This window comes from Marmota monax, unplaced genomic scaffold (genome assembly GCF_021218885.2).
Source record: "Marmota monax isolate L192 unplaced genomic scaffold, Marmota_monax_Labrador192_F-V1.1 WCK01_AAM20220418_F8-fsc00127, whole genome shotgun sequence".
Lineage (NCBI taxonomy): Eukaryota > Metazoa > Chordata > Mammalia > Rodentia > Sciuridae > Marmota > Marmota monax.
Window position 1 is genome coordinate 2,684,287 of NW_026692894.1, and position 22,039 is coordinate 2,706,325.

The following is a 22,039-nucleotide window of genomic DNA, read 5'->3' on the forward strand; positions in this document are numbered from 1 at the left end:
ACCATTACAGTATGCAGTACAAGGATGTCTCACTACAATATCTGGGGCATGCTTATAGTAAAAATCATTCATAGTTTACCTCATATTCAGATTTATCTGAGTTCCTTTATTTTATCTGGGAATCCTTGGGAGGGTCCAGGATTGACCCAGCTTGGTCAGGGGCTCAACCTTAACCAGTTACAGATCAGAGATGAAGGATCATGAGTCTCTCATGGAGCTACGCTGAAATGAAGAGAATAGGGGTGGTGCTGAGGGTGGTGGTGGTGGGTGGGGAACTGGTCTGAAAAGGAACAGCTTGCTATTATCACTGGCACTTTCTTTATAAAGCCATGCTCCCAGAGTTCTATATTTTACCTTGTCTTGATAACAAGTAGGTTAGAATAGTACACTGAGAAGGTAGACAATCAGAGAAAAATCTTCATCAAGTGACCTTTCTTCTGCCCATGGCCACACTCTAGAATGAACTGCCCTAGATGTAAAATAGATAGATGGAAATCAGATTCCAACAGTAAAGGCACGGTGTTGATGTCTTTTGGTGCTGGGCCCTTGGTCTTGTCGTTGTTGTTTAGTAATTAAATACTTTTCAATACACTGACCAACTTTATATATATATAGGTTGGGCTTATGTGCCATATATGATACAGATGTAAGGACTCAAATTGTTTCTTTAATTTGAAGAGAGTTTAAATAGTTTTTAATTTCAGAATATCTTGTTTTGCTTTATAATATTTTGCATTTTGCTCTGGGCATCCATATTTTGCCCCATAATCATCTGTGATGTTCTCATTTGTTTCAGTAACAGAAGTTAAGGAATAAAGGCAGATTAAGAATTAGGACATATAATGATGAAAGACTTAGCATGTCCCCACTAAACTCTATTCCTCCAGACACAAATTTTAAAAAATGTCACACCATGAGATACAGAATATAGATGGGTCTATGTGAAAAAGAAAAGATGGATTCATAAATGTTCTTGGGAAGCAGGTGGGGAGTCCTGACCCTGCTGCCCTGCGAACCTTACTCAAGAGTGACTCAGCCCTGGAGAAGGAGAATCCTTATCCTTGCTGATCCCACTCCTTTATCTCCAGTGGGCTGTGGAAGGCTTCTGAGCCTGTTTCACAGGGACCTCCAGTAGCTTAAAAGCTTGGTCACTTGCTGTTTCAGAGATATGCATTAACTTTTAGCTGACTGCACACAGAATTTTCAGTTTTGAAGAACTTCCTTTGTGAAGCTTGCCGGTCCTGTTTTCCATCTGAAAAAATTTTAAGTCTTTTCCTAACTTACTGATGAGTACATCTCATAATAATGTCACAAAAACTGAAACCTGAAGAAGTCAATCCTAATAATGACAGTTCAGCATTAGTTTTATTTATTCATTTTTCCTCTGTGGACCTGAGTTTTCTAAACCAAATCTAATAGGTTTTGTATGTTTCTGTGCCTGCCTTTGCTATGTCTTTGGTAATAATAGCTGCTATGTTATATTGAGAGGCTGCTCAGTAGACTTCGCATTATTATAGACACTATATATATTTCTGATTTTTACTTTATTCATGGATACTGAGATCTAAAGGGTTAGACTTCTTGCCCAACTCACACAACTAGTAATGGTGGAGTCAAGGCTCAGCTCATGTCCAACAGATTCAGAATGTTCTTTCCTTACACCAAGAGTATAGTAATCAAATTGATATGTCAAATATTTCAAGTGAGAATATATTTCTGAGTTATTTAAAACCTATACCAAGTATTTAGTACTTTTGCTTATCTCTTGAATTCAATGAAAGCAAATACATGTACATAAAAATATAAATGAAGAATAACTGTCAAACCCTGGAAATTCTTTATTATTCAGAATCTAAAAAAAAGCATGTTTTGGATTACAACCTAGCTGTCAGAATGCAATTTGTCAGCACAGAACGAGCTAACCAGGATAAAAAGAACACACTAATCATTTTTTGAAAAAAAAAAAAAAAAACCGAGGTTCCCAATTTCCCATTTACACAGAGAAACCAGAGGTTGCCATGGTAACCACAAAACATTTGCAAAACAAAGTCTGAATATGTGGGACACAAAGTGCAGTGTGCTTTCCTTTCGTGTTCCCTGCCCATAGCCAGCATTTTAAGGAAAAGTTATTAAGAGTAGCTTCATCCTCTTCTTATTTATTCAGAACTCTTAAATAATTTCTGCAATCCTACCAATGTTTTGAATAAAGTCTGATTATGTCCTTAGGGTAAGTTTTTTTTTGTAAAGTTGAATTGTTGAGCTGAAGATAAAAATATTGTAAAAGCTGAACTGTGTGTGACCCAGCCTCAAAGCCCACCAGTAGCCTGTACTACCTGATATTTTTGTGTCTTATAGTTGAAATATTTCAGTGAACCAAATCTTATTGCACAAGACAGTCTGTGCTTAATTGGCAGGTTATGCATTCCCTGACTAGGACCACTTGCATTTGCCCCTTCTTTGAAGGCTTACCCCCACCCATGATCTAGAGCACTCAGTGCCCAAGTGTGGTCCCACCATAACCTGCATTAAAATACCCTGTGAAAGTTCAAAGACATGACTTTGGATCCCATTTCTGGTTGGTAGTTTCAGAATCTCTATAGTAGAGTCTAGGAATGTGAATTTTATCATTTTAAATATATTTTGACTGAAACTGGGAGCAGTTTGGACTTTACTGATAAGAAAGCTAGATGGTCTAGCTTCCCCCTATGTGAGAAAACATACAACCCTTCACTTTCTTGTTTCCCTTAGCATAATATTCTCTAATGCCATCCATTTACCAGCAAATGCTGTAATTTCATTCTTCTTTATGGCTGAGGAAAATACCATTATGTATGTGTAACACATTTTCCTTATCCATTCATCTCTTAATGGGCACCTGAGCTGGTTCTTTAACTTGGCTATTGTGAGTTGCACTGTTATAAACACTGATGTATCTATGCCACTATAGTATGCTGGTTCTAGTTCTTTTGGGTAAATATTGGGGAGCAGGATAGCTGGGTTATATGGTGGTTCTGAGCAACCTTCATCCTGCTTTCCAAAGTGGTTGTACTAAATTTCCACTCCTACCAACAGTGTATGAGTGAACATTTTCCCCACATCCTTGCCAACATATATTGTTATTTATATTCTTGATGATTGTCATTCTGACTGGAGTGAGATACAATCTCAATGTAGTTTTTATTTGCATATCCCTCCTAGGGATATTGAAGACTTTTTATATATTAGTATTTTTTCCTTTTGAGGAATTGTCTGTTAAGTTCTTTTGCCCATTTGTTAATTATGGGGTCTTATTTTATTATATTTATGTATTTTCCTGGTGTTAGCTTTTTTGAGTTATGTATGTATTCTGGGTATTAATCCCTTGTCAGAGATCAATGGCAAAGATATTCTTCCATTCTGTAGGCTCTCTTTTCACATTCTTATTTTCTTTGCTATGCAGAAGCTTTTTAAATTGATGGCATCCCATTTATTGATTCTTGGGTATTTTTTCCTGGTGCTTTAGGGATCTTGTTAAGGAAATCATTGCCTGTGCTAATGTGTTGGACTGTTAAGCCTATTTTTCTTCCAGTGGTTACAGAGTTCTTGATCTAATTCCTAGGTCTTTGATCCACTTTGAGATCTACATTGAAACTGAAAGATAGGGATCTAGTTTCATTCTTCTACATATGGATATGTATTATCCAGTATTATGTTTTACCATTTGTTAAAAAGGCTATCTCTTCTCCAACATGTTTTTGGCATCTTCGTTGAGTATCAAATGACTATATCTACATGGTTTGGTCTCTGTATCTTCCATTGTATTCCATTTGTCTTCAAATCTGTTTGATGCCAATACCATGCTGTTTTATTACTATAGCTCTGAGGTATAATTTAATATTAGTATAATTGTTATGCCTCCTGCATTGCTCTTCTTGTTCAGGATTGCTTTGTCTATTCTGGATCTCTTATTCTTCAAAATAAATTTTAGGGCTGTTTTTCTAGTTTTATGAAGAATGCCATTGCTGTTTTTATGGGATTTATTGAATCTTTGTAATGCTTTCATTATTATGGCAATTTTGACAATATTAATTCTGCCTATCCAACAACATGGGAGGTCTTCCCATCTTCTAAGATTTTTCTAAATTTCTTTCTTCAGTGTTCTACAGTTTTCATCATAAAGATCTTTCACTTCTTTGGTTAGATTTATTCCCAAGTTTGTTGGTTTTAGGTTTTTGTGAATGGAATGGTTTTGCTGATTTCTTTCTCAGCAAATTTATTATTGGAGTAGAGGAAATCGATTGATTTATGTATGTTGACCTTATGTCCTGCTACTTTACTAAATTTATTTGTCAGCTCTAGAAGTTTACTGGTGAAGTTTTCTGGGGTCTTCTAGATAGGATCATCTAATCAGCAAACAGAGATAATTTATCTTCTTATTTTCTTATTTGTATCCCTTTAGTTTCATTTTCTTGACTGATTGCTCTGTCTAGAGTTTCAAGTACAATGTTCAATAGGAGTTGTGAGAGTGGCAGAAGCTACCAGTAGCTAAGGAAAAAAAAGGGGTAAGGTGGGGAATTCCATAAAAATAGAAGGGAGATCAGTGGAGTTGAGAAAGGGAATTGAGGGAGAGGGAGGAGGTACAGGAAAAAGGAGGAATGGTGGAATGAAATTGACCAAATTATGCTTGGTACATATATGAATACACCACCTTTGTGTATATCTATAAAGAACTAATTTTAAAACTATAAATAATTGGAAGGAAGACCAGTAGGGTAGAGGAAGGAAAACAGGGGAAGGAAAGAGGAGAGGGAAAGAGGAAGTACTGAGGACCGAAGTGGAGCAAATCATGTTACATGCATGTATGATTATGTCAAAATTAACACCAGTATTGTATTTAACTACAAAGTACTAATGAAAACATTTGATTTCTGTGATTCCTTTTATATAAATTTCTAAGAAATGCAAAGTACTCTGTAATGATCAAAACAAGTCAGTGATTGCCTGAGGCCTGTGTAGAAGTTGGGGGTTGGAGAGGGAGATATTACAAAGGGGCACAGGATACTTTTGGGGTGATGGATATATTCACTGTATTGATTGTGGTGATGGTTTCATGGTTGTATACATATGACAGCAATCATCAAGTTTTGTATGATGTGTGAAATTTAAGGCTTATCAATTATACTTCAATAAATCTGTTAAAAATGGGTGAACAAAGGCAGCTAGATGAAACCCACTCCCAGAGAATTATGTAAGTAGGCCCATATTTTGCCCTCTTGTTGGTTCCACAAAATTTGAGTTTTGTCAGTTTGGAAGAGGAAAACATACCCACAAAATCCTGTTCTAACTTGAGTAACAAAATTTTTAATATCTTTATTGACAATCTGCATTTCTAGTTTTTTTTTTTTTTGGGGGGGGCAGTCCTGGGGTCTCAGTGAGTTGCTTAGTACCTTGCTTTTGCTGAGGCTGGTTTTGAACTCAAGATCCTCCTGTCTCAGCCTCCTGAGCCACAGGGATTACAGGCGCACCCCACCATGCCTGGCTGCATTTCTGTTTTTGTCCATGTCTTTTATTTGTTTTTCTCTTGGAGGCTTGGGTATGTCTGGTTGTTTTGTTGACTCCATGAGGACTGGAACTTTCTCTTGATTACCACACATGTGCCCTGCCAGAAACAGAGTAGTAATTTAGAGACAAGTACACGTTCAAGGGAGAATGTCCTGTGCACATGAAGATAGTCACCTGTGAGCCAAGGACAGAGGCCTCAGAAGGAGCCAGCTCTGCTATCCCCTTGATTTCTGTCTTTTGGCCTTTAGAACTGCGAGCTAATACCTTTCTGTTGTTTAAGCCACCCCATTTATGGTTTGTGTTACAGCAGTCCTCATACACTAGTACAGTGTCCAAACGACCTAGCATCTGACTTTGTATACAGTTGGTACTTGGTGTAGCTCCCTGACCTTGATGGATTCTGGAGCAATAATATGTATATATAGTACAACATTTGCCGTGAAACTGCTTACCAGGGGACCTTGCAGAGAAAAACCTCTGTGCTGACCCTGGGAAAGTCTGGGTCCCACTGGCTTCCTGTCTGACCCCTTCCCTGAGGGAACCATCCAGTGTCTTTCAGTGTTGGTTAGGGTTGGCGTCTGCTCTGCATCTTCTTCACCATCACCTCCACCCCTGTAGGTGGTGCTGGAAAGCTTCAGCTTTGGAAACCTTCTCTTTGACCCCTGTCTCCACATCCTGCCAAGTGCATGTCCTTGAACTAGTGACTTAACCATTAAAGTGGCATGGTAATACCTATCTTCTAGGGGTATTGTAAGAATTAAAGGACATTCATTCAGAAAGACCCTAGTGCTCTGGGCTGTCAATCATGTAAAGAGAAGACTTTTGTCTTGTTCTGTCTATCCTCTCAGCATCTGACAACTAGTAGGTGATTAGTCATAAATTTTTTGTTGAATTGATGGGAAAGGAAGACCTGGTGATTTCAGGTGATAAGACCTGCAGTCTTGGGTCAAAACTGAAAGTGATTTTATGGGGTACACTGTGAAATCAGGGAAACCCTCAACAGACTCTCTAGTCCTAATGTACTGCACTTGCTTTCAGTTGACTTTGGAGGTCACCTACTTAAGCAAGATATTATTCTCCCACTAGTTTTACTGTAGATAATACCACTGATATAAGCTCATGATGATGAAGGTTGCCTAGGTTACTTTTTAGGGACTTGAAGGCTTTCGACTCTATTGAAAACATGACTCTTCACTTGGGCCTGTGTAGGTGAGAGACTTCTTTGACCTCAGGGAGTAGAAAACTCCACCCTCAGATTATGCACAGTTGTCATTTTCTGAACAAATGTGCAGAGAAGAGCTATAAAGATTGATTGTGCATGTGCAGGCTGATGATTACTTCTCCAATCATCCTTCCCCGTGCTTTAAATCACCATCTTCTGTATCACAAGACTATCCGTAAGCCCTATCCTGGTGAAGTAGATTTGGTACTTGTTCTCCCTTTTTTATGATTGGTCACCTCATGAGTAAACTCTCTTTCTCAAAATTCCTCATTTCAGTGATTTGCATGCTGCCCAGTGGGGCAGGCAAAACAGGTCTGTTTCAGTAATAGTAGTATCTGTTGGTAAATACAGAAAACAGTACAGATGACTTCAACAGATTTTTTAAAAAAAATATTGTAAACTCGCTGGATGGAGTGACATGCACCTATATCCCAGATACTCCTACTGAGGAGGCTGAGGCAGGAGGATCACAAGTTCAAGGTCAGCCTGGGCAATTGAGATACCTTGTCATGGTAATGGAAGGGAAGGGAAGAGAAGGGAAGGGACCTGGGGAGAGCCCCTGGATTCAATCTTCATTTGGGTGTGGGAGAAGAAAAGGAAGAAAAAAAGAAAGAGGGAAATAAAAAGGAAAGTATGAACTCAAGACTTTTGGGAAAAGGTTACTTACTTTCCAAATAATTAGCCTACCAACAAAGCTGATGGGATTTATAAATTATTTTCCTAGGAGCTATTAGAGGTCTTTATATCTGATTCTTCTCTTGAAATAAAAGATACTTTATTTTTCTAAGTAGTGCTGATGAGTTTTATAAGCTCTCAATCTTCCCATATTATCAAAGTTTCAGAGTGAGTTGTATGACCTTGTAGAAGTACAAAGGCTTTTGGGAGACAGTTTGAGTGGGAGTTAGTAGGTTTATGTCAGAGTTATAGGAATAGCTGTTGTGAGACCTGTTACCTAATAACACGAGAACAACACAGGAAGGAAAGAGCTGCTCTACCATGGGATTGCTTGTTAACACCATGCCAAAGCCCTGATCTTGGGTGAGGTGTGCAGAGAACAAAAGGATTTCGTTGCAACTAGTGTTCCAAAATTATATTCCACTAGACTTTTATATTTTTTTATTATTATCATCATCATTATGATTATTTAGTACTGGAATCGAACCCAGGGGCACTTTATTACCAAGCTATATCTCAGCTCTTTTTATTTTGTGTTTTGTGACAGAGTCTCTCTAAATTGCTGAGGCTGACCTTGAACTTGCTATAGTCCTATCCCAGCCTCTCACGTAGATGGGATTACAGGTGTGTATCAACATACTTAGCTCCACTGGACCTTTAGAGGGACACTAAGACATCTTAATGAATTTTTGGTTGAAAGATATGTTAGTTCTATATAATCAGTAGGTTTATTACAAGATTTTCTGAGCCTAGGAAGAGCAAAATACAAAGTACAAAAAATAAGTATTGGCCCTGACAATACTACAGTTAAAATAGGTGTTCTTATTATTGGGTCCCATTAGGCAGCTAGAAGCCTTAGCAAAAGGTGTATTGACAGTGCTATCATCTTCTCTAATCTGTTGTATAAACCTAGAAAATACAGAAGGAAGGAAACTTAAAATTTTGAAAACCCTTAGTATACTATACTTTACTATAAACTTTCTCTTTCTCATATTTTTATAAATGAGAAATATGAAATGTTATTTAACTGTTGCTTCTGTGTTGTAACATAGCTTAAATTCTGCTCCCATCTAACCTAATTTAGTGGTATTACATGAACCATGAGTTTAGAGATCTAAAACATTGATTAAATGAAGTGGTACGGTAACAGCCATTATTAGAATGTGAACGTGTACATACTTCAGATAAATTGTTAGAGGAACACAGTCTTTTGGCTGTAAAAATTAGTCCTAGAGTTTCTTCTGATATTTAAAATTCTCAGCTCTAATTAAAAATAGTAGAAGAAAGCCATTTTTACTCTATTCTCTGTTAGTGAAATTCACCAACGACAGTACGAAAATAGAAAAATAGAGAGGAAAAGCCATCTTCAGTGAAAGAAGGAAATAGCCATAACCTCAAAGAATGAGAAAACCTGCCAAATACTATGAAATTTGAATTATGGTGAGGGAGGGTGCTGAGAGCCAACACATGTGTCCTCCAACCTCAGGCAGGATAGAGTTTCCCCTAAAGAAAGGCTCACCATTCTCGAACACAAATCCAATGATCTTTTGGTTAGAGTGATGAGATCTGAGAGAAGAGGCAAGTATGAAGAAGAAGTGGGACTTTTAATACAGACATTCATTCTGGGTTATAGAAGGTGGAGTCAAGGATGAACCTTAAACACAGGCCATTTTAATGATCAGTGGTCTAGGCTCAGGCCAAGAAAGATGGCCTTTGGTGAGTGAGGTCTAGGGAGCTTATGACTCAACGGGCTTTAGGATGAGCTATTTCAGACCCACACCGCAGACTACAGAGGGGTTTATGTTCTTAAGGCTTAGGAAGTAAGAGACATAATGAAAGGTACTCAGGACACACACCTAATATTCCCTCATCCTTCCCCTAACATGACTCTTCAGGAAAGATATTATTTTTTCAAAGATGAAATTATCAGAAAGAAAACAGCCCAGGACCTCGCCATATATAAGGGATACATACTAGAAGACCGATTGCTTCAGGGAGCAGAGAATGTGTTCTTTACAACCCTAACTGTGTCCCCTAAATATAATCTTTGCTTTAAAAAATAGCTAAAAATTATAAAAAGAGTTCAAATAAAATGATTATAAGACAAAGAAAAGCAAACTTGAAGAACTCGGGAAAGCAACAGAAGAGAAAGGAAAGCCATTAACAAGAAAAAGTGCCTGAGAAGCAAAAAGGAGGAAGAAGAGAAAAAAGAAGAGGAAGAGGAAGGAAAAAGTGGGTTTGAAAAATAACAAAAGATTAAAAGTAATGAGAGAAGGGGGTAACTAGAAAGAGAGGTGAAGAAGCCAAAGATGCATAGAAACCAATTATGCATGCAAAGAACAAAGGTAACAGAAAAACATGGATGGAAAGGAAGGTTCCCTGATATTTGTGATATTTGGAATCTGCAGATGAAAAGGCAGAATGTGTCAAAGAAACCCTCTGCTGAAGCTACTTGACTCCTAAGCTAAAGAGAGAGCCTCTGGGCGTCCAGAATGAAAACAGAAGTCAACTATGAATAAAAATAAAATAGATTGTTTTCACACATTTTCACAGCAACATTCAGTGCCAGAAGACAGTGGAACGAGTTCTGAAGCAGGGATATTATGTGTCCCAATAATTTTATACTCCACCAAATTGTCAAGTTGTCCTTAAAAAAACAAAAGCAGCAAATATCTTTAAGCATATGTGAATTCAGGGAGAAAAAATATGCCCAGGTATCTGTTTTAAAAATGATTTGATCATGAAGTCTAGCCAACTAAGAGGTAAATTGAAATAACCCAGGAACCGAGAAGCATTATGAAAGGACTCTAGGAAGCACTGAATTTATTGAAATGTAGACATAAAACTCAGCCACTGGGTAAGTATTGTCGGTTTTGAAAATAAAAACACGATAATAGTTCTAACAGAAATTTAGACTTAGAAGAGATATTGTAAGTAAGCAAATTTCCTTATATTCCCTAACAGGAAATGAATATATACTCTGTGTGTGTGTGTGTGTGTGTGTAAATACATATATATATGCACACACATATACATATATTTACACACTATATATTCTAGATAATGTAAACTATATAGTTAAAAAATATAGTGTCCCAAGTTCCTTAATATTCTGAGTTTTTTTGTTAACTCTAAAGAAAATCTTTTAGAAAAAAGATATTCACTCTTACCATGAAGATACATATTCATATACATGTATGTCTGAAGCTTATAAATTCCTTGAATGCCATTCATTTCTCTTTCCTGTTAAGTTCAAAGAAAATTCAATTACTCTCAGTTAATAATGATATGTATATCTTTGCTTTAGTAAAAGTACTACTGTTTTTCCACTTCTGTAAATGTAAATATGTATACACACACACACATATATACACGTATGTATGATGTCTAATCAGTATTTAGCAAACATTAATATTATTTTTTATTTGAAGATTTTCACTTTCATCTTTGCTCACTTTTGTGTTGATTATATTTTTAAAATAATGAGCATGGTAGAAATTACTGGTTCTCACCAAAACTTCTAGTTTGTTTTTTCTAGCACAATCCTTCCTTGAAGTTGCTAGTGTTCCTTTGACTTGTTCTTACCAATGGAGTATGAGAGACGGTGGGCTGAAGCCTTTAGAACTGGTATGTGGTCCTCCTTCATCTCTTCCCTCTTGTGGCTCACTGTGAAACATCCCAGAGTGGTGGCCTCACAGGAGGTTGGTGCCTCCGCCAGCCTTGGTTATCTAAATGTCAAGCCCAGGGATCACAGTTTATGTGATCACAGTTTATCACCACTAAGCCATGTTGGACAAATATGTAACCAAGGAGGAAACATTTGTGATTCTAAGCCTCTGAGATTTGGGTGCTATTTGCTATGATTTGGATATGAGGTGTCTCCAAAACTCCTGTGTTAATGCTGGAGTATTCAGAGGTAAATGATTGGATTATGAGAACTGTATCCTAATCCATCTGTCCTCGTTTGAATTGGGCTAATTGGTGTTAACCATAGGCAGATGGAGAATGACTGGTAGAGTTGGGTCACTGGGTCAAACCCTGGACACCTTCCCCTTTTCTCTGTCTGCTTCCTGGCCACCTTGAATGGGGAGTCCTCTTCCACCATGATGTTCTGCCTCACCTTCGGCCCTAAGCAATGAGGTTGGTCCACCATGGACTAAACCTCTGAAATTGAGCCAAAATAAGGACCTCTAAGTAGTTCTTATTATAGGGTATTTTCGTCACAGTAATGAAAAGTTAACATACTCCTTATAAAATTTAAATGTAGCATGGATCTTTTGTTATCCTTGTTGTTTTAAGTTTAGTTGGACACAATACCTTTATTTTATTTTTATGTGGTGCTGAGGATCGAACCTAGTACCCCGCACATGCCAGGCAAGCGCTCTACCACTGAGCCACAACCCTAGCCCCAGCATGGATCTTTTAATTTTAAAAAAAAATGTTTTTATTAGTGTGGTAAATATCATTTATCTTCCAAAAGGATTTGAAGCAGTTTACAATATGAAAACACGTATAAATCTGGACAAAATGGAGATAATGTTTTTTTCAAAAGGTAAACTCAATTGAAAAGAAGAAAAATAGTATGTTGGTAATTGGGATAAGTTAATTATTACCATTTAAGACAAAATGTAGTTCTGATTATTCAGGCAGACAAGTGAAAACAAAGGAAACATTTGTCCTTTTGTGTTATATGCTTTTTATTGTTCAGAAAGCAAAATTACAGGCAATGAATTGTAGGTAACGTGTATGCATACCTCTTCAAGGGATCTTGGGTGACAAAATAGGTCATATCTCCCCTGTAATTTTGAAAAGGACTATCCAACTGTTTTATTTGTACAAATCCTACATCATAATCTGAGACCATTTATTAAATTGTATCTGAGTGTATCAGTCAGGACCTGACCAAGAGCACAAACCTCTAAGTATTCCAACAGGAAATTTAGTGAAGGTTATTTTGTTGCATAGGTGATGGAAAATCTAAGAAGCCAAAAGGAATAGTGGTGCAGCCCAGAGATTTCCAACAGCAGGAAGCTACTAAATCAGTAGGCAGGACTCAGTAGGAGGTGCTGGCAAGAGATTTGTGGTAGTGAGGAAGGAGAAGCCAGGGTATTTCCTCCCCCTCACTGTCTTCCCAGCTGGATGCCAGCTACAAAGGATCTTGGAAAATGCTGCCTTTAGAACTCTGTGTCTCTGTGGAGTAGAGCAAAGTAGGGAAGAGGAAGAAATTGGTCAGAGGACAGACAGGCCTAGCATTAGCCTGAGTGAAACCATTACTGCAAGAAACTGAGATGATTCAGATACATTGCTTGTGGCTTATCTTACAAATCAATAATACCTGGGAAGACTGGTAGGAAGGTGATGTTGGCTGACATTTTAAGCACGGAAGCTACTCTTTAGCACTGATGGATGTTTTCAGTTTTTTAGTGGGCTGTCTTGTGTCTATTCCTTATACTGGTTCCAAGCAACAAGGGAGGAAACAAGGCTCTTATTAGTCACCAAAAGTCTTCAGTGACTAATTCAGTTATTTGGGTATGCCATTTGGAATCTTGCCAATAAACAGCCAGGGATCTTCATGGCCAGAGAGGGAACTGTAGAATCTTCACAGTGTGGAGAGAATGTTATTGGATGATAAAGTGGAGTGGAATACTACACCTAATCCTAGACATCTGGTCTTCTAGAGTTGTTCCTTCAGCCTCTCTTTGGTGAGTGACATTGTCCTCAAATTTATGTCTGTTTCTGATCTTGATGTTCAGACACAAAGATCACATTGGGCTGTCACAATCAATTTCTTTTGTAAGAACAAAATTATACAAAAGTAGATCTGAATTTCTCTTGGTATTAGCACCCCTGTGTCCTAGTTTTCTATATACAGTATAGTTTACCTAGACTCTTGAGTTGAATCATATACATTGAAATCAAAATGAAAGTTTAACTCTAAAGTTTTGGATAAACTCCTATAAATTCATTAGCCCTTTTAGCCTGATTTTATTATTACTCCAATTATGTGTATGGTCAGATTAGGACATTTTTAAGCCAGACTGAATTTTAAAAGGAAGAGAAGAAAATTTAACTCAGTCTAAAAGATGAAAAGGGACTGTGGTAGACAATTGTGAAGAATAACTTATTAAGGACTAGGTTTAGCTTGATTCTTCTTGTAGTCAAGTTAAAAAAAAAAGCCAGGAGGAGATATTACAGTTATATAGTTTTCATTGTTCAGAAACCAAACGTTTATATTGGTGGGATGATCATCCACATGATACGCAGGGATGGTAATTGAACATGTTTCAATTAAAGACACTGTGTGGGTAAACATACATATCTTCATTCAGCAGACTTACATTTTGACATAAATACACTTGACTTTGAATTGCCACGTCCTGAATAAATGACCAGCAGGGAAGAAAGCTTCTGAGTCCTGTCATCCTGCAGAGGACAATGCAACAGAACCATCACTAATTCTGACATTCGGTTTTCCTAAGATTAAGTCAGCTGATAGATTTTTGAGGATGTAAAACTTTAAAAGAAAAGTCAAATTGATTCCACACTTGTTAGAAGGGATATATGATAAAACATACGAAGCTATTTTTATCAGAAAGGTGAATCATAATCACTAGAACATTCTCTAATGTTTCGATTGTGCTAAAGTTTTTTCTTTACTTAATAAAATTGATGTGCCTAGTCTGTTTTTCTGTTTTACAAAACTGCTTTGACAATATGATAGATGAGGAATGAAAATAATTTTCATTATTTTTCTAAAAGCCAGGTATTTTATAAAGAGAAAAGTCAGAAATGAAAATCAGAAGTATAGGATCCATAAAGGGGTATCCAGTTGGCCTATTTTGCTGCTAGGCAATGTGACCTGAACCGGCCCAGCAAACATCAAGGCACATATTTATAGGGTCAAGAGCTAAACCACAAGGTTTAGTCCGACCTCACTTTTTCAGGCTGAGTTAGAGAACATGGAGGGAATTGTGGACCTCCTAATCCAACCATTTAATATGGGAAGAACTAGATAAGTAACTGAACCATGGAAGATAGATCAGGTAATCCCTAGTTTAAGAGTGAGGTTTAACTTTTTAAGGGCTGGGGAGTCCAGAAAACATTTAGAACACCCTATGGAGGTTGATATTTTTGGTCCTTAATTCAGAGAGAACAAATGAGCAGAGGAACAAATCACTAAGGGTTTCAGTCTAGAAAGTGTTATCACTCCAAGGGAATTAAAGTGAAAAGTTGGATTCTGGATTCTTTGGTAGCTGTTGGTCTTCATAGTTGGTTTGCTTTAAGGAGTCTTTAGCATAAATATTATAAAATTCTGTTCAGTCTCAAAGAGATTTTCTTCACCCAACCTATTCTTAGATTAGTAGAAATAGTTTATTATTATTATTATTATTATTATTATTATCATCATCATCATCATCATCATATTAATTACACAAATTAACTGGTTTCTCTGTTACATTTCCATCCATGCATGTATATATATATATATATATATATATATATATATATATATATATTCCTTTGTTCAAAGCTAATGGAAATTCTTGTTGAAATATTTCAGTCAAAATATCAGAAAGGTTGGAGGAAAAAAGGATTGTGATGCATAGGAATGAAAAGAAAGTTATCTTATGGCAAGAAATAAATAAGGATTAATTTTCTTTTTTTTAGTTTTATTGATTTTATTTTTTTAAATACATGGCAGTGTAATGCATTACAATTCTTATTACACATATAGACTACAATTTTTCATATCTTTGTATATAGAGTATGCTCATGCCAATTCATGCCTTTATACATGTACTTTGGTTTTTTGCATTACAATTCTTATTACACGTATATACCACAATTTTTCATATCTCTGTTTATACATAAAGTGTGTTGACACCCAATTCGTATCTTCATACATGTACTTTGGATAATGATGTCCATCACATTCCATTCCACCATTCTTGCTAATCCCCTGCCCCTCCCTTTCCTTCCCACCCCTCTTCCCTATCTAGAATTCATCTAATCTTCCCATGCTCCCCCTCCCTACCCCACTATGAGTCAGCCTCCTTATGTCAGAGAAAACATTAGGCATTTGTTTTGGGGGGATTGGCTAACTTTGCTTAGCATTATCTTCTCCATTTACCTGCAAATACCATGATTTTATTCTCTTGCAATGCTGAATAGAATTCCATTGTGTATATATGCCACATTTTTTTATCCATTCATCCACTGAAGGGCATCTAGGTTGGCTCCACAGTTTAGCTATTGTGGATTGTGCTATAAACATTGATGTGGCTGTGTCACTTATTGTTGTTTGACTTCATAATAGCTGCCATTCTGACTAGAGTGAGATGATATCTTAGAGTACTTTTGATTTGCATTTCTCTGATTGCTAGAGATGATGAGCATTTTTTCATATATTTGTTGATTGATTGTATATCCTCTTCTGAGAAGTGTCTGTTCAGGTCCTTGGCCCATTTGTTGATTGGGTTATTTGTTTTTTCAATGCTTAGCTTTTTGAGTTCTTTATATACCCTAGAGATTAGTGCTCTATCTGATGTGTGAGGGGTAAACATTTGCTCCCAGGATGTGGGCTCTCTGTTCACCTCATAGATTGTTTCTTTTACTGAGAAGAAACCTTTTAGTTTGATTCCCATCTCATTTATTGATTCTTGGTTTTAATTATTGTGCTATAGGAGTCTTATTAAGGAAGTTGAGGCCTAATCCCACATGATAAAAAATAGGGCCTACTTTTTCTTCTTTAGATGTAGAGTCTCTGGTTTAATTCCTAGGTCCTTAATCCACTTTGAGTTGAGTTTTGTGCATGGTGAGAGATAGGGGTTTAATTTAATTTTGTTGCATATGGATTTCCAGTTATCCCAGCATCATTTGTTGAAGATGCTATCTTTTCTCCAGTACATGTTTTTGGCACCTTTGTCTAATATAAGATAATTATAGTTTTGTTGGTTAGTCTCTGTGTCCTCTATTCTGTACCATTGGTCTACCATTGATCTATCAGTTTTGGTGCCAATACCATGCTGTTTTTGTTACTATTGCTCTGTAGTATAGTTTAAGGTCTGGTATAGTGATGCCACCTGCTTCACTCTTCCTGCTAAGGATTGATTTAGCTCTTCTAGGTCTCTTATTTTTCCAGATGAATTTCATGATTGCTTTTTCTATTTTTATGTGGAATTCCATTGGGATTTTGATTGGAATTGCATTAAATCTATATAGTGCTTTGGGTAGTATGGTTATTTTGATAATATTAATTCTGCCTATCAAAGAGCAAGGTAGAACTTTCCATCTTCTAAGGTCTTCTTTGATTTCTCTCTTTATGGCTCTGTAGTTTTCATTATATAGATTTTCATCTCTGTTGTTGATTCCCAAGTATCTTATTTTTTTTTTTGAGGTTATTGTGAATGGGGGTAGTTTTCCTCATTTCCTTCTCAGAGGCTTTGTCATTGATATACAGAAATGCCTTTGATTTATGGGTGTTGATTCTATATCCTGCTAGTTTGCTGAATTCATTTACTAGTTCTAGAAGTTTTCTGGTGGGGGTTTTTAGGTTTTCTAGGTATAGAATCATATCATCAGCAAATAGTGCTAGCTTAAGTTCTTCTTTTCCTATACATATCTCTTTGATTTCTTTTGTCTGTCTAATTGTTCTGGCCAGTGTTTCAAGAACTATGTTGAATAGAAGTGGTGAAAGAGAGCATCCCTGTCTTGTTCCAGTTTTTAGAGGGAATGCCTTCAATTTTTCTCCATTTCGAATGATGTTGGCCTGAGGCTTAGCGTAGATAGCCATTGCGATGTTGATATATGTTCCTGTTATTTCTAGTTTTTTAGTGTTTTGAATACAAAGGGGTGCTGTATTTTGTCAAATGCTTTTTCTGCATCCATTGAGATGATAATATGATTCTTATCTTTAATTCTGTTGAGGTGATGAATTACATTTATTGATTTCCATATGTTGAACCAACCTTGCATCCTGGGATGAATCCCACTTGATCATCGTGCACAATCTTTTTGATGTGTTTTTATATTTGATTTGCCAGAATTTTATTCAGAATTTTGCTTCTATGTTCATTAGAGATATTTGTCCGAAGTTTTCTTTCTTTGATGTATCTTTACCTGGTTTTGGGATCAGGGTGATATTGGCCTCATAAAATGAGTTTGGAATTACTGCCTCTTTTTCTATTTCCTGAAATAAATTGAAGAGTATTGGTATTAGTTTTTCTTTAAAGGTCTTGTAGAACTCAGCTGTGTATCCATCTGGTCCTGGGCTTTTCTTGGTTGGTAAGCTTTTGATGGCTTCTTCTATTTCCTCTCTTGATATTGCTCTGTTTAAATTATGTATATCTTCCTGACTCAATCTGGGCAAATCATATGACTTAAGAAATTTGTTGATGTCTTCAATGTCTTCTATTTTATAGGAGTATAGGATTTCAAAATAATTTCCAATTATCCTCTATAATTTCTGTGGTATCTGTTGTGATATTAACTTTTTCATCATGTATGCTGGTAATTTGAGTTCTCTCTCTCTCTCCTTCTCTGTTAGCAGGGATAAAGGTCTGTCAATGTTATTTATTTTTTTCAAAAGAACCAACTTTTTGTTTTGTCAATTTTTTCTTTTGTTTTGATTTCATTGATTTCAGCTCTTACTATTTCTTGCTTTCTACTGCTTTTGCTGTTGATTTGTTCTTCTTTTTCTAGGGCTTTGAGATGTAGTGTGAGGTCATTTATTTGTTGACTTTTTCTTCTTTTAAAGAATGAACTCCATGTAATGAATTTTCCTCTTAGTACACTTTCATAGTGTCCCAGAGATTTCGGTATGTTATGTCTATGTTCTCAATTATCTCTAAGAATTTTTTAATCTCCTTCTTGATGTCTTCTGTAACCCATTGTTTATTCAGTAGCTTATTGTTTAGTCTCCAGGTGATGGAGAATTTTTTATTTCTTATTTTGTCATTGATGTCCAATGAAATTGGACATCAATGACAAAATAAGAAATAAAAAATTTTATCTGATCTGATAAAATGCATGGTAGTGTCTCTTCTTTTTTGTATTTACTAAGAGTTGCTTTGTGGCATAGTATGTGGTCTGTTTTAGAGAAGGATCCATGTGCTGCTGAGAAGAAAGTGTATCCACTTGATGCAGGTTGAAATATTCTATATGTCAGTTAACTCTAAGGTATTGATTGTGTTATTGAGTTCTATAGTTTCTTTATTCAACTTTTGTTTGGAAGATCTATCCAGTGGTGAGAGAGGTGTGTTAAAGTCACCCAAGATTATTGTGTTGTGGTCAATTTGACTCTTAAACTTGAGAAGAGTTTGTTTGATGAATATAGCTGTTTGGGGCATATATATTTATGATTGTTATGTATTGTTGGTGTATGGTTCCCTTCGGCAGTATGTAGTGTCCATCTTTATCCATTTTGATTAACTTTGGCTTGAAGTCTACTTTATTTGATATGAGTATGGAAACCTCTGCCTGCTTCCACAATCCATGTAAGTGGTATGATTTTTCCCAACCTTTTGCCTTCAGTCTGTGTATGTCTTTTCCTATCAGATGAGTCTCCTGGAGGCAGCATATTGTTGGGTCTTTTTTTAAAATCCAATTTGCTAGCCTATGTATTTTGATGAGTGAGTTTAAGCCGTTAACATTCAGGGTTATTATTGAGAAGGTTTGTATTTCCAGCTGTATTTGTTTATTTTTGTTATTTACCTTGACTTGATTTTCCTCTTTGATTAGTTTTTCCTTTAGTGTACTACCTCCCTCTGCTGATTTTCATTGTTGTTTTTCATTTCCTCTTCATGAAATATTTTGCCAAGGATGTTTTGTAGTGCCAGTTTTCTAGCCATAAATTCTTTTAAATTTTGTTTATCGTGGAAGGTTTTTATTTCTTCTTCAAATCTAAAGCTTAATTTTGCTGGATACAAGATTCTTGGTTGGCACCCATTATCTTTCAGAGCTTGATATATGTTGTTCCAAGCTCTTCCAGCTTTCAGGGCCTGTGTTGAAAAATCTGCTGTTATCCTAATTGGTTTTCCCTTATATGTAATCTGATTCCTTTCTCTTGTGGCTTTTAAAATTCTCTCCTTATTCTGTTTGTTGGGCGTTTTCATTATAATGTGCCTTGGTGTGGGTCTGTTGTGACTTTGTACATTTGGCATCCTGCAGGCTTCTTGAATTTGGATTTCCAATTCATTCTTCATGTTTGGAAAGTTTTCTGATATTATTTCAGTGAATAGATTGTTCATTCCTTTGGTTTGGACCTGTTTGCCTTCTTCCATCCCAATAACTCATAAATTTGGTCTTTTTATGCTATCCCATATTTCTTGAATGTTCTGCTCATGGTTTCTTATCATTTCCACTTTGTGGTCTATGTTCTTTTCAAGATGATTTATTTTATCTTCATTATCTGCTGTTCTATCTTTTAAGTGGTCTACTCTGTTGGTGATGCTTTCATTTTAGTTTTTAATTTGGTTTATTATTTCTTTCATTTCAAGGATTTCTGTTTTGGGGGGGGGGGGTTTGTTTGTTTGTTTGTTTTTAGAACCTCTATCTCCCTGTTGAGGTGATCTTTTGCTTCTTGGATTTTGTATGTAGCTCATTGTCAAAATGATCTTTCACTGCCTGTATTTGTTCTCTTATGTCTTCTTTGAGATCCCAAAACATTTTAACCATGTATATCCTGAATCTTTCTCTGTCACTTTTTCTGCTGTAGCTGCCAATGCTTCTAATGATGTGGTGTCTTGATTTGTTTATGGTACTTTCTTCCCTTGTCTTTTCATGTTGCTCATGTGTCTTCCTTTCCAGCTCTGTGGATCTAGTGTTTTATTGTTTTTACCCTATAGATTTGTAGTGCTCTTGTAGGGTTCCAAGATCTCTCCTTTGTGGAGAAGGACAATGTTAATAGATCCCAATATCAACAATACATCACCTGCTCAAATGGAGATCTAATCTGATAGCCATGCCCACCAAAAAATGGCAAGGAAGGTTTTCCAAGATGGAGTCCATCTGCTTCCAGCACCGGGGTGTCTGGTGAGGTGGGGGGAACTGGGCAATGGCCTTGTGCTGTGGATAGTAGCAGCCAAGTAACCTGCGTGAAAGCGGAGCCTAAATAAGCATTCAAAGGATCCTAGAAAACTTTATAATGTGATATAAAGAAGCTGAACTGCAGAAGGCTGTGTTAACTATCTACCATCATTCTGAAGTGATTGGAAACATATGAGTTTCCTAATGTTCCAAAAAAATAGCATATTATGTAAACACAAACATTTCACTTAGTGATTCTTATTCTCCAAATCAAAATTTTCAATCTTAAAAGTGGCTGGCCACACACACTCACAAACAGGAAAACTGAATCACTGTTTATTTTCAAATTTCCCTTTTAGTTTAGGAGTATCTCCTGTCCTGTAGAAAATGATTCTTGTCTGATGAAATTTGAGATTTTTTTTTAACCATCTGAAACAGCTGCTGAGAGTGGTGGCTTAGTGGGTGCCAGTAAGAAGGGGCTTAAAGACTGAAGGAAGGGGCTTCAGTGCTGCCTGCCAGTCTGCAGTATAGGCTTTTGATGTTCTCTCTCTTAATCCTGTATTATGTAAAGCACTCTGCAAAAGCAGCTTCAGCCACCAACCCCTCCACCACATGGCTGCTCCAAAGCCCTTCTGTATGGACATTTTGAAGCCACCATCTTCAGGCAGGATCATTTTTTTGAGTCACCTTTTACAATCTGCACTCCATCTGCAGCTGAACAGACCACATCATCACCATTTACTACCCTCATATTGTTCATTAAAATGTCATAATTTTTAAATGATGAATACTTAGAAATCCATTTGGAACAGCACATCCTTTGACTTCTTCTGGGATTTGGATATTAATGATCATCTACTATGTATATAAACAGTAAGTGTCCTTTTTGAATACAAGTAAAGCTAATTGGTAATAGTCCCTGGGAATTCATGAAGATCATTTTGAGTGGGCTTTGGCAGGAGGGAAAGAATATACTTTGGTGACAAGCAAGAGGACATTCCAGACAAGGGAAAGGCAGTTGAAGCTGTAGAGGACAGAGGCTAAGAGCTCTGGAGTCAGACACAAAAATAATTGAAACCCAAGATAGGTAAGAGAAAATGTGAGTCAGTCTAGCTGTTTCAAATCTTTCTAATTTTTAGGTTCAAGAGAACAATATTTCATGGATTTAGAAAGTTTGCAGATGTAGTCCCAGAATTATTTGGAGATTTTAAAAACTTATGGAGTGTGCCACAAAGATTCCAGAAAATGAGAAATGAGCAAGAATCAACAATTTAGCAAGCATTGTTTGACACTACAAGGTTATACTAGGGTCACAATGATGAATTAGGAGCTGGGAGTCACGGTGGGAGGAAGAAGGACATGGAGAATCTTTGTAAAGGAGGAAACCTTTCAGAAGGACAGGCTTTCATTGAAAAGTAAGATTTGACTACACTGAAGAGGAGAAACAGGACAAGAACTTTCACTGACCATAGGCTTCTGCAGTGATGAATCCGTGCAGGACCTAGTGAGCCTGGCTTTTAAACTTCCACATCATAAAATAAAATATTGTGTTCTCAATTTAAAAACATGGAAAAT

At 36.6% G+C, this 22,039-nt stretch overlaps 1 protein-coding gene across 2 annotated transcripts in view; it reads left to right on the forward strand.

Moving 5' to 3' along the window:
- Kif6 (kinesin family member 6) overlaps window positions 1–22,039 on the forward strand; it is a 410,513-nt gene that overhangs the window by 115,464 nt on the left and 273,010 nt on the right. The gene's annotated exons all lie outside the window — the stretch shown is intronic.